The sequence below is a fragment of the Hyla sarda genome, chromosome 2 (assembly GCF_029499605.1).
Source record: "Hyla sarda isolate aHylSar1 chromosome 2, aHylSar1.hap1, whole genome shotgun sequence".
In the NCBI taxonomy this organism is placed as follows: domain Eukaryota; kingdom Metazoa; phylum Chordata; class Amphibia; order Anura; family Hylidae; genus Hyla; species Hyla sarda.
Window position 1 is genome coordinate 245,631,068 of NC_079190.1, and position 9,378 is coordinate 245,640,445.

Sequence of the window (9,378 nt, forward strand, 5' to 3'; positions counted from 1 at the left end):
TATGTGCTCAATAATTCTGGGGAAGCCTTTCAAGGTTTTTACAGACCGCACACGTTCACGGAACAGAGTGTGCATGGGGCATATAGTGCTCCCTATGTAGAAGCGGCCACATGCACACTCGACTCCATAAACTATGTGATCGCTCCGGCATGTGATGAGATCTTTCACAATACCTCAGATCCACCTAGCAGAAAGTTTTTTTCCTTTTTTCAAACTTGGGCACCATTTACAGCTCCCACAACAGTGATTCCCCGTTGGTGCTGTGCTACTAATCCAATCTATATCCTTTTTCTTTTCTGACACGTACCGACTTCTTGTAAGAAGATGTTCTTCACTTTCCTGAAAGCTATTACGGGTCTATTTTGAGTCACATTACTTAAAGGGGTTATCCAGGAAAAAACTTTTTTATATAGATCAACTGGCTCCAGAAAGTTAAACAGATTTGTAAATTACTTCTATTAAAAAATCTTAATCCTTTCATTTCTTATGAGCTTCTGAAGTTTAGGTTGTTCTTTTCTGTCTAAGTGCTCTCTGATGACATGTGTCTCGGGAACCGCCCAGTTTAGAAGAGGTTTGCTATGGGGATTTGCATCTAAACTGGGCGGTTCTCGAGAAACGTGTCATCAGAGATTACTTAGACAGAAAAGAACAACCTTAACTTCAGAAGCTCATAAGTACTGATAGGATTAAGATTTTTTAATAGAAGTAATTTACAAATCTGTTTAACTTTCTGGAGCCAGGATTCTATTGTGGCACTTGTAGTCCGCTGCAGGCATCCTCCATTGTATGAATTTTTATGCTGGGGATCGCCTTTAGCAACAGACTACAAGGGCAGGATCTGCTCCCCCAGTATAAATGCACAACCGCATCTGGGGTTGAGCACCTCCTGCCATTTGAGACCACGTTTTTTGTTGTTTGTTTAAATTTTATACTTGGAGGTGTATAAACTCCAAAATAAATGCGCCTTGAATAATTTCAAGGCAGCATTAAGGTAGCACCTGTGAGGCCAGGCACCCATATGAGCCAACTCAGGTGGGGCTTGCAGCTTGCCTCCCTCCTCCCATTGTATGTGTGCTCAGTCATGCTGGAGGGTATCTGGGAGGAAGTTGTGAGTCGACCGAATGCTGCCGTAATTGCCCACTGGCCCCTGTTCTGTTTATCAAGCACAGGTAGGATTAGCGTAGGTCCCGCACCATCTTGAGAAACCTTGGCGTTGGTGTGCGGGCTCTGGTGTGTCCTTCATATAAGGATACACTGGCGAATGTCTCAATTTTAACATCAGTGTTGAGGGATAGCCAATGTCACTGTATACATCCACCACAGTAGTGCACCTATATTCCTGTATTGTATTCTAATTGTTACACATCCACACCGTTTATCTGGTGTAGGATTCTATTGTGGCACTTGTAGTCCGCTGCAGGCATCCTCCATTGTATGCATTTTTATGCTGGGGATCGCCCCTAGCAACGGACTACAAGGGCAGGATCTGCTCCCCCAGTATAAATGCACAACCGCATTTGGGGTTGAGCACTTCCAGCCATTTGAAACCACGTTTTTTGTTGTTTGTTTAAATTTTAAATTTGGAGGTGTGTAAACTCCAACATTAATGCGCCTTGAATATCTACCAGGCAGCATTAAGGAAGCACCTGTGAGGCCAGGCACCCTTAAAAGCCAACTCAGGTGGGGCTTGCAGCTTGCCTCCCTCCTCCCATTGCATGTGTGCGTAGTAACACTGGAGGGTATCTGGAAGGAGGTTGTGAGCCAGCCGAATGCTGCCGTAATTGCCCACTGGCCCCTGTTCTGTTTATCAAGCACAGGTAGGATTAGCGTAGGTCCCGCACCATCTTGAGAAACCTTGGCGTTGGTGTGCGGGCTCTGGTGTGTCCTTCATATAAGGATACACTGGCGAATGTCTCAATTTTAACATCAGTGTTTAGGGATAGCCAATGTCACTGTATACATCCACCACAGTAGTGCACCTATATTCCTGTATTGTATTCTAATTGTTACACATCCACACCGTTTATCTGGTGTAGGATTCTATTGTGGCACTTGTAGTCCGCTGCAGGCATCCTCCATTGTATGCATTTTTATGCTGGGGATCGCCCTTAGCAACGTCTTAGCAACGGCAGGATCTGCTCCCCCAGTATAAATGCACAACCGCATCTGGGGTTGAGCACCTCCTGCCATTTGAGACCACGTTTTTTGTTGTTTGTTTTAATTTACAAATCTGTTTAACTTTCTGGAGCCAGTTGATATATATAAAAAAGTTTTTTCCTGGAATACCCCTTTAACAGGGGATCTTTTTGAAGAAGTGACCAGTTGTCATTCATTGCATTTTTGATAACCTTGGAAAGAGGGCTAAAATCGAATACAGAAGAGAATCTATTGGGGGGGGGGGGGGGGTTAATTCTACCAACTGGCACTCCGACTCTAGACATTCAACTGTGGGGTTATAATTTTTCCTCCTCCTTTTCAATAAAGCATCACAATCTTACAAAGCTGCTCTAGTGAAAACAGCATCTATAATATTTTGAGGATAACCTCTAAGGGTTAATCGTTGCACAAGATCTTTCGCCTGTAATAAGAAGCCATCATCCAAACTATTGATCCGTCGTAGGCGCAAAAATTGGCCATACAGTAGAGCAGTTTTTACATGGGTCGGATGATAGCTCTGAAAATGAAGAAGGACATTCCCAGCAGTGGGCTTCCTGTAACCCCTTGTGTGAAGTGTTCTATTTTCTGGTTTGACTACCACATCAAGGAACTCCAGGTCCACTGTGCTGATTTTGTATATGAACTTTAAGTTCATGTTGTTACTATTGATGTGGTTGACTAAATCTGCGAAGCCCTCACTTGTGCCCCCCAGACGATAAAAATGTCCACAAATCTGTGGTAACTATCAATCCACCTACAGTATGGATTGGTTGTGGAAAAAACATACAGAGTTCCCCATCCCGGAAACTGTATTTTTCATTATGTTTGTCCTCACGTATGTTTTTAACCCTTTTTTACTCTATTTTCACTTATTGGTGTTTTTTTGGAGGCATACGCCCACTGACGACAGTGGGGGAGTGGTCTGAAGAAGTGCACCTTGTGCACGAAATAGCTATCACGCGTTTCCTCCCCATGCTGTAAGTCTGCCGCTCACTGATTAAAGCACAGCCATTTCTTCATCGGTGGTGAGTGCCATCTCCATTCTTTCATGTGGTTTCAACATATGGTCATCCTGAAACCAAATAATACACTATGGTAACTTAACCCCTTCCCGCAGAATGGCATATATAAACGCCGGGTTGTGCAGTGCGTTCGCGCATCCCGACGTTTATAAATGACATTCAGTTAACCCGGCGATGCGCAGCATCGCACGGGTTAACTGGCAGAAGTCCCGCTGTTTCCAGCAGGGGACAACTTCTGCTTCACCCCCAGGACCATCAATTGATGGTCCTGGTCAGCGATCACTGTGATTGGTCCCTGTGGACCAATCACAGTGATCTGGGGTGAAAGTTCAGATCCCCCGCACTGCCCGCCCCTGGAAGTCGGGCAGAACGGGGGACGAAGGCTGCAGGGACTCGTGGGGACCTGCGGCACACGGGGGGAACACGTGGGGACCGGCGGACTTACCTGATCCAGCGGCGGGACCGAGGAGCAGCGCGGGACCGGCCACGTGGACGAGCAGCGACGGGTAAGTATGTAGTCCTCAGAGGCAGCAGTGAAGATCTTCACTGCTGCTTCTAGGAGTCTGAAAACTACAACTCCCAGCATGCCTAGACAGCCTTTGGCTGTCTGGGCATGCTGGGAGTTGTAGTTTTGCAACATCTGGAGGGCCTCAGTTTGGAGACCATTGTATAATGGTCTCCAATCTGTGCTCTTCCAGCTGTTGCAAAACTACAACTCCCAGTATGCACTGACTGTCCAGGCATGCTGGGAGTTTTAGTTCAGCAACATCTGGCCCTTCAGATGTTGCCGTACTACAACTCCCAGCATGCCCTTCAGCTGTCTGGGCATGCTGGGAGTTGTAGTTTTGACACAGCTGGAGACACACTGGTTGGGAAACATTGTTTCTAACTCAGTGTTTCCTAACCTGTGTTCCTCCAGCTGTTGCAAAACTATAACTCCCAGCATGCACTAAAAGACCATGCATGCTGGGAGTTGTAGTTTTGCAACATCTGGAGGGCCCCAGTTTGGAGACCATTGTATAATGGTCTCCAATCTGTGCTCTTCCAGCTGTTGCAAAACTACAACTCCCAGTATGCACTGACTGTCCAGGCATGCTGGGAGTTTTAGTTCAGCAACATCTGGCCCTTCAGATGTTGCCGTACTACAACTCCCAGCATGCCCTTCAGCTGTCTGGGCATGCTGGGAGTTGTAGTTTTGCAACAACTGGAGACACACTGGTTGGGAAACATTGTCTGTTTCTAACTCAGTGTTTCCTAACCTGTGTGCCTCCAGCTGTTGCAAAACTATGACTCCCAGCATGCACTAACAGACCATGCATGCTGGGAGTTGTGGTTTTGCAACAGCTGATGCAAGCCCCCCCCCCCCCCCCCGCCCCGCCACCCCCGTGAATGTACAGGGTACATTCACATGGGCGAGGCTTTTACAGTGGGTTTCTCACATCTTGAGATGCAGCAAATTTTGCGCTGGGAAACTCGCTGTAATCCCCCGCCCATGTGACTGTACCCTAAAAACACTACACTACCACAAAATAAAATAAAAAGTTAAAAATACTACATATACACATACCCTTACACAGCCCCCCTCCCCCAATAAGAACGTCCAGTACACCACTGTTTCCAAAGCAGAGCCTCCAGCTGTTGAAAAACAACAACTCCCAGTATTGTCGGACAGCCGTTGACTGTCCAGGCATGCTGGGAGTTTTGCAACAGCTGGAGGCACCCTGTTTGGGAATCACTGGCGTAGAATACCCCTATGTCCACCCCTATGCAAATCCCTAATTTAGGCCTCAAATGCGCATGGCGCTCTCACTTTGGAGCCCTGTCGTATTTCAGGGCAACAGTTTAGGGCGACATATGGGGTATCGCTGTACTCAGGAGAAATTGCGTTACAAGGTTTGGGGGGCTTTTTCTTCTTTAACCCTTCATGAAAAGGAAATGTTGGGGTCTACACCAGAATGTTAGTGTAAATTTTTTTTATTTTTTACACTAACATGCTGATGTTGCCCTATACTTTACATTTTCACAAGAGGTAAAAGGGAAAAAAGCCCCCCAAAATTTGTAACGCAATTTCTCCCGACTACAGAGATACCCCATATGTGAGCGCAAAGTGCTCTGGGGGCGCACAACAAGGCCCAGAAGGGAGAGCGCACCATGTACATTTGAGGTGATTTGCACAGGGGTGGCTGATTGTTACAGCGGTTTTGACAAACGCAAAAAAAACAAAACCCCACATGTGACCCCATTTCGGAAACGACACCCCTCACGGAATGTAATGAGGGGTGCAGTGAGAATTTACCCCCCACAGGTGTCTGACGGATCTTTGGAACAGTGGTCCATGAAAATGAAAACTTGTACAGCCCACTGTTCCAAAGATCTGTCAGACACCAGTGGGGGGCAAATGCTCACTGTACCCCTTGTTACGTTCCTCAAGGGGTCTAGTTTCCAAAATGGTATGCCATGTGTGTGTTTTTTTTGCTGTTCTGGCACCTTAGGGGCTTCCTAAATGCGACATGCTCCCCGAGCAAAATTTGCTCTCAAAAAGCCAAATATGACTCCTTCTCTTCTGAGCATTGTAGTTCGCCCATAGTGCACTTCAGGTCAACTTATGGGGTACCTCCATACTCAGAAGAGATGGGGTTACAAATTTTGGGGAGTATTTTCTGCTATTAACCCTTGCAAAAAGGTGAAATTAGGGGGGAAACACACATTTTAGTGGAAATTATTATTTTTTTTTTACATATGCAAAAGTCATGAAACACCTGTGGGGTAATAAGGCTCACTTTATTCCTTATTACATTCCTCAAGGGGTCTAGTTTCCAAAATGGTATGCCATGTGGGTATTTTTTGCTGTTCTGGCACCATAGGGGCTTCCTAAATGCGACATGCCCCCCGAGCAAAATTTGCTCTCAAAAAGCCAAATATGACTCCTTCTCTTCTCAGCATTGTAGTTCACCCATAGTGCACTTCAGGTCAACTTATGGGGTACCTCCATACTCAGAAGAGAAGGGGTTACAAATATTGGGGGGTATTTCCTGCTATTAACCCTTGGAAAAATGTGAAATTTGGGGGGAAACACACATTTTAGTGAAAAAAAAAAAATTTTTTTTTACATATGCAAAAGTCGTGAAACACCTGTGGGGTATTAAGGCTCACTTTATTCCTTGTTACGTACCTCAAGGGGTCTAGTTTCCAAAATGGTATGCCATGTGAGGGTTTTTTGCTGTTCTGGCACCATAAGGGCTTCCTAAATGCAACATGCCCCCAAAAACCATTTCAGAAAAACGTACTCTCCAAAATCCCCTTATCGCTCTTTCCCTTCTGAGCCCTCTACTGCGCCCGCCGAACACTTTACATAGACATATGAGGTATGTGCTTACTCGAGAGAAATTGGGCTACAAATTTAAGTATACATTTTCTCCTTTTACCCCTTGTAAAAATTTAAAAATTGGGTCTACAAGAACATGCGAGTGTAAAAAATGAAGATTGTGAATTTTCTCCTTCACTTTGCTTCTATTCCTGTGAAACACCTAAAGGGTTAAAATGATGACTGAATGTCATTTTGAATACTTTGGGGGGTGCAGTTTTTATAATGGGGTCTTTTGTGGGGTATTTCTAATAAGAAAACCCTTCAAATCCACTTCAAACCTGAACTGGTCCCTGAAAAATAGTGAGTTTGAAAATTTTGTGAAAAATTGGAAAATTGCTGCTGAACTTTGAAGCCCTCTGGTGTCTTCCAAAAGTTAAAACTCGTCACTTTTATGATGCAGACATAAAGTAGACATATTGTATATGTGAATAAAAAATTTTTTTATTTGTAATATACATTTTCCTTACAAGCAGAGAGCTTCAAAGTTAGAAAAATGCAAAATTTTCAAATTTTTCATCAAATTTTAGGATTTTTCACAAGGAAAGGATGCAAGTTACCACAAAAATTTACCACCATGTTAAAGTAGAATATGTCACGAAAAAACAATCTCGGAATCAGAATGATAACTAAAAGCATTCCAGAGTTATTAATGTTTAAAGTGACAGTGGTCAGATGTGCAAAAAATGCTCTGGTCCTTAAGGCCAAAATGGGCTTGGTCCTGAAGGGGTTAAGGGGCCATACTACCAAATGGTCAATGTCACCTTGATGAAATGGAGGCTACAAAATCACCAACACCTTGGAGATAAAGGGAAAACCTGAGAAAAGAATGTGTAAAAGTAAAGTACGATTATTAGTAGGGCAATTTTTTCCCCCAATAGTTCCTTTCTTCCTCCCACAGGCCTCTGTGATTGCAGTTTTACCTAGCACTCATGACAGCACCCTTGGAGAGGACATCCCACCCTGGACAGGAAACTTGGGAACATAAAAAAGGACACGCCTCTCCAGTTCAGGTTTCCTGTCCTCCGGTGGGAGACCTGTGGAGCTGTCTCTGACATACCTCTCCGGGTCTAATGAATCACGATCATGGGGCCGGAGTATTGTGACATCACGGCTCCGCCCCCTGTGTGACATCACTCTCCTACCCTTCAATGCAAGCCTATGGGAGGGGGCATGGCAGCTGTCATGCCCCCTCCCATAGGCTTGCATTGAGGGGACAGAGCGTGATGTCACAATGCCCCGCCCCGTGATTGTGATTCATTAGACCCGGAGCGAAGCTGCATGAAAGATTGCGTGAGTCCCCAGTGGCAGGACCCCCGCGTTTAGGCATCTTATCCCCTATCCTTTGGATAGGGGATAAGATGTCTTAGGGCCGGTGTACCCCTTTAAAGTTCCCAGTAAAAGCAAGGGTTTCCTCTTCAACCCCAACAAAGATGCCCTTCCAAAAGTTTCTCAACAATGAAGTTCTTACTCCAGTGGGGGGGTTTGTGGGAACTTGGGAGAAAATTTGGGTCTCCTCCGGAAAAAAAATAAATATATATATATATATATATATATATATATATATATATATATATTTTTTTTTTTTTTTTTTTTTTTTTTTTTAACTTTGTTTATTGAATTTTACAAATTTTATAAGAAGCAAGAAACACAAAATGTAAACAAGTAAAAGCAATAGAGATAGGCACAGGCAGGTAGCGCAGTACCCAGGGTGCCTCAACATACTAATATCATACCGTAAACACATCATTATGCATAGAGCTGAGCAATCCCCAACCCTCCTTTCGTCCCCCCACACGTACTCGGACCGTGACGTATAACAAGGACAACAACACAAGACAACATTGAAGGGTAAAAGAAAAAAACACAAGAGAAGGGAAACGGCCAAGAAGTAAGGGGAAAGAGAGAAAGAAAAAAAAAATTGAGAGAGAAAGGGCGTAGATGAGAGTAATCTGAGGAAGGTAGGCCCACGAGGATACCCATAACGAGATCATTGACCTAGACAGTTAGCCTACACCATCTGAGAGGCGGAGAGGGCCTAGAGTACCGCTGAGTGAGGCCTTACAATACCACTCCGTGTGACGGAAGGGCAGGACAAAAGCCTCAATTTGCGATCTGTCAAAATGGGCAGCCATGAAAGTGCGCCATTTGGCAAAGAAACTTTTTGCATAACGTTCCCTGTGTCTCTCCGTTTCCAACCTGTCGAGCTCCAGGAAAACTTTTAGTTCCGTCACCACGTCCGACATAGTCGGCATGCGCGAGTGGATCCATTCTCTAAGAATAACTCGTTTAGCTACCAGAAAGATCACATGGATAAAGCGTGGCACATTACGTAAGCCTGCCACCTCGGCAATCTCGGGATCGACAGATTGGAACAGAAGAGCCTGAGGGGACACAGGGACTCTAAGTTTCCAAAAGCGGGCTACATAATTCACTACATCAGTCCAATAGGACTGTGAGGAAGGGCAGCTCCATATCCCATGAAAAAAATCAGTACCAGGGCTGGAGCACTTAGGGCATGCAGTAATCCTGTCGGGACATGAGGTAGTGGTCGGGAGATTGAATCCCAGGTAACCATAATGCATCAACTTGAAATAGGTCTCCCTCCAACTCTCACTGATAACATTCGCTCTAACTTTAGTCCATCCCTCTAAGATTTTTGAACGCAAGTCATCATCCGGCACTATAGATTCCCACTTTCTAAACACCTCCGTTCGAGAGATCTTCAGAAAATAGGTGTTAAGGCACGTATACAGGTAGGAAAGAGACAACTTGCGAGCCTGTGAACCCACCAGGTCCTCAAAAGGTGAGGGAGACACTTCCGAAGTGGGATCA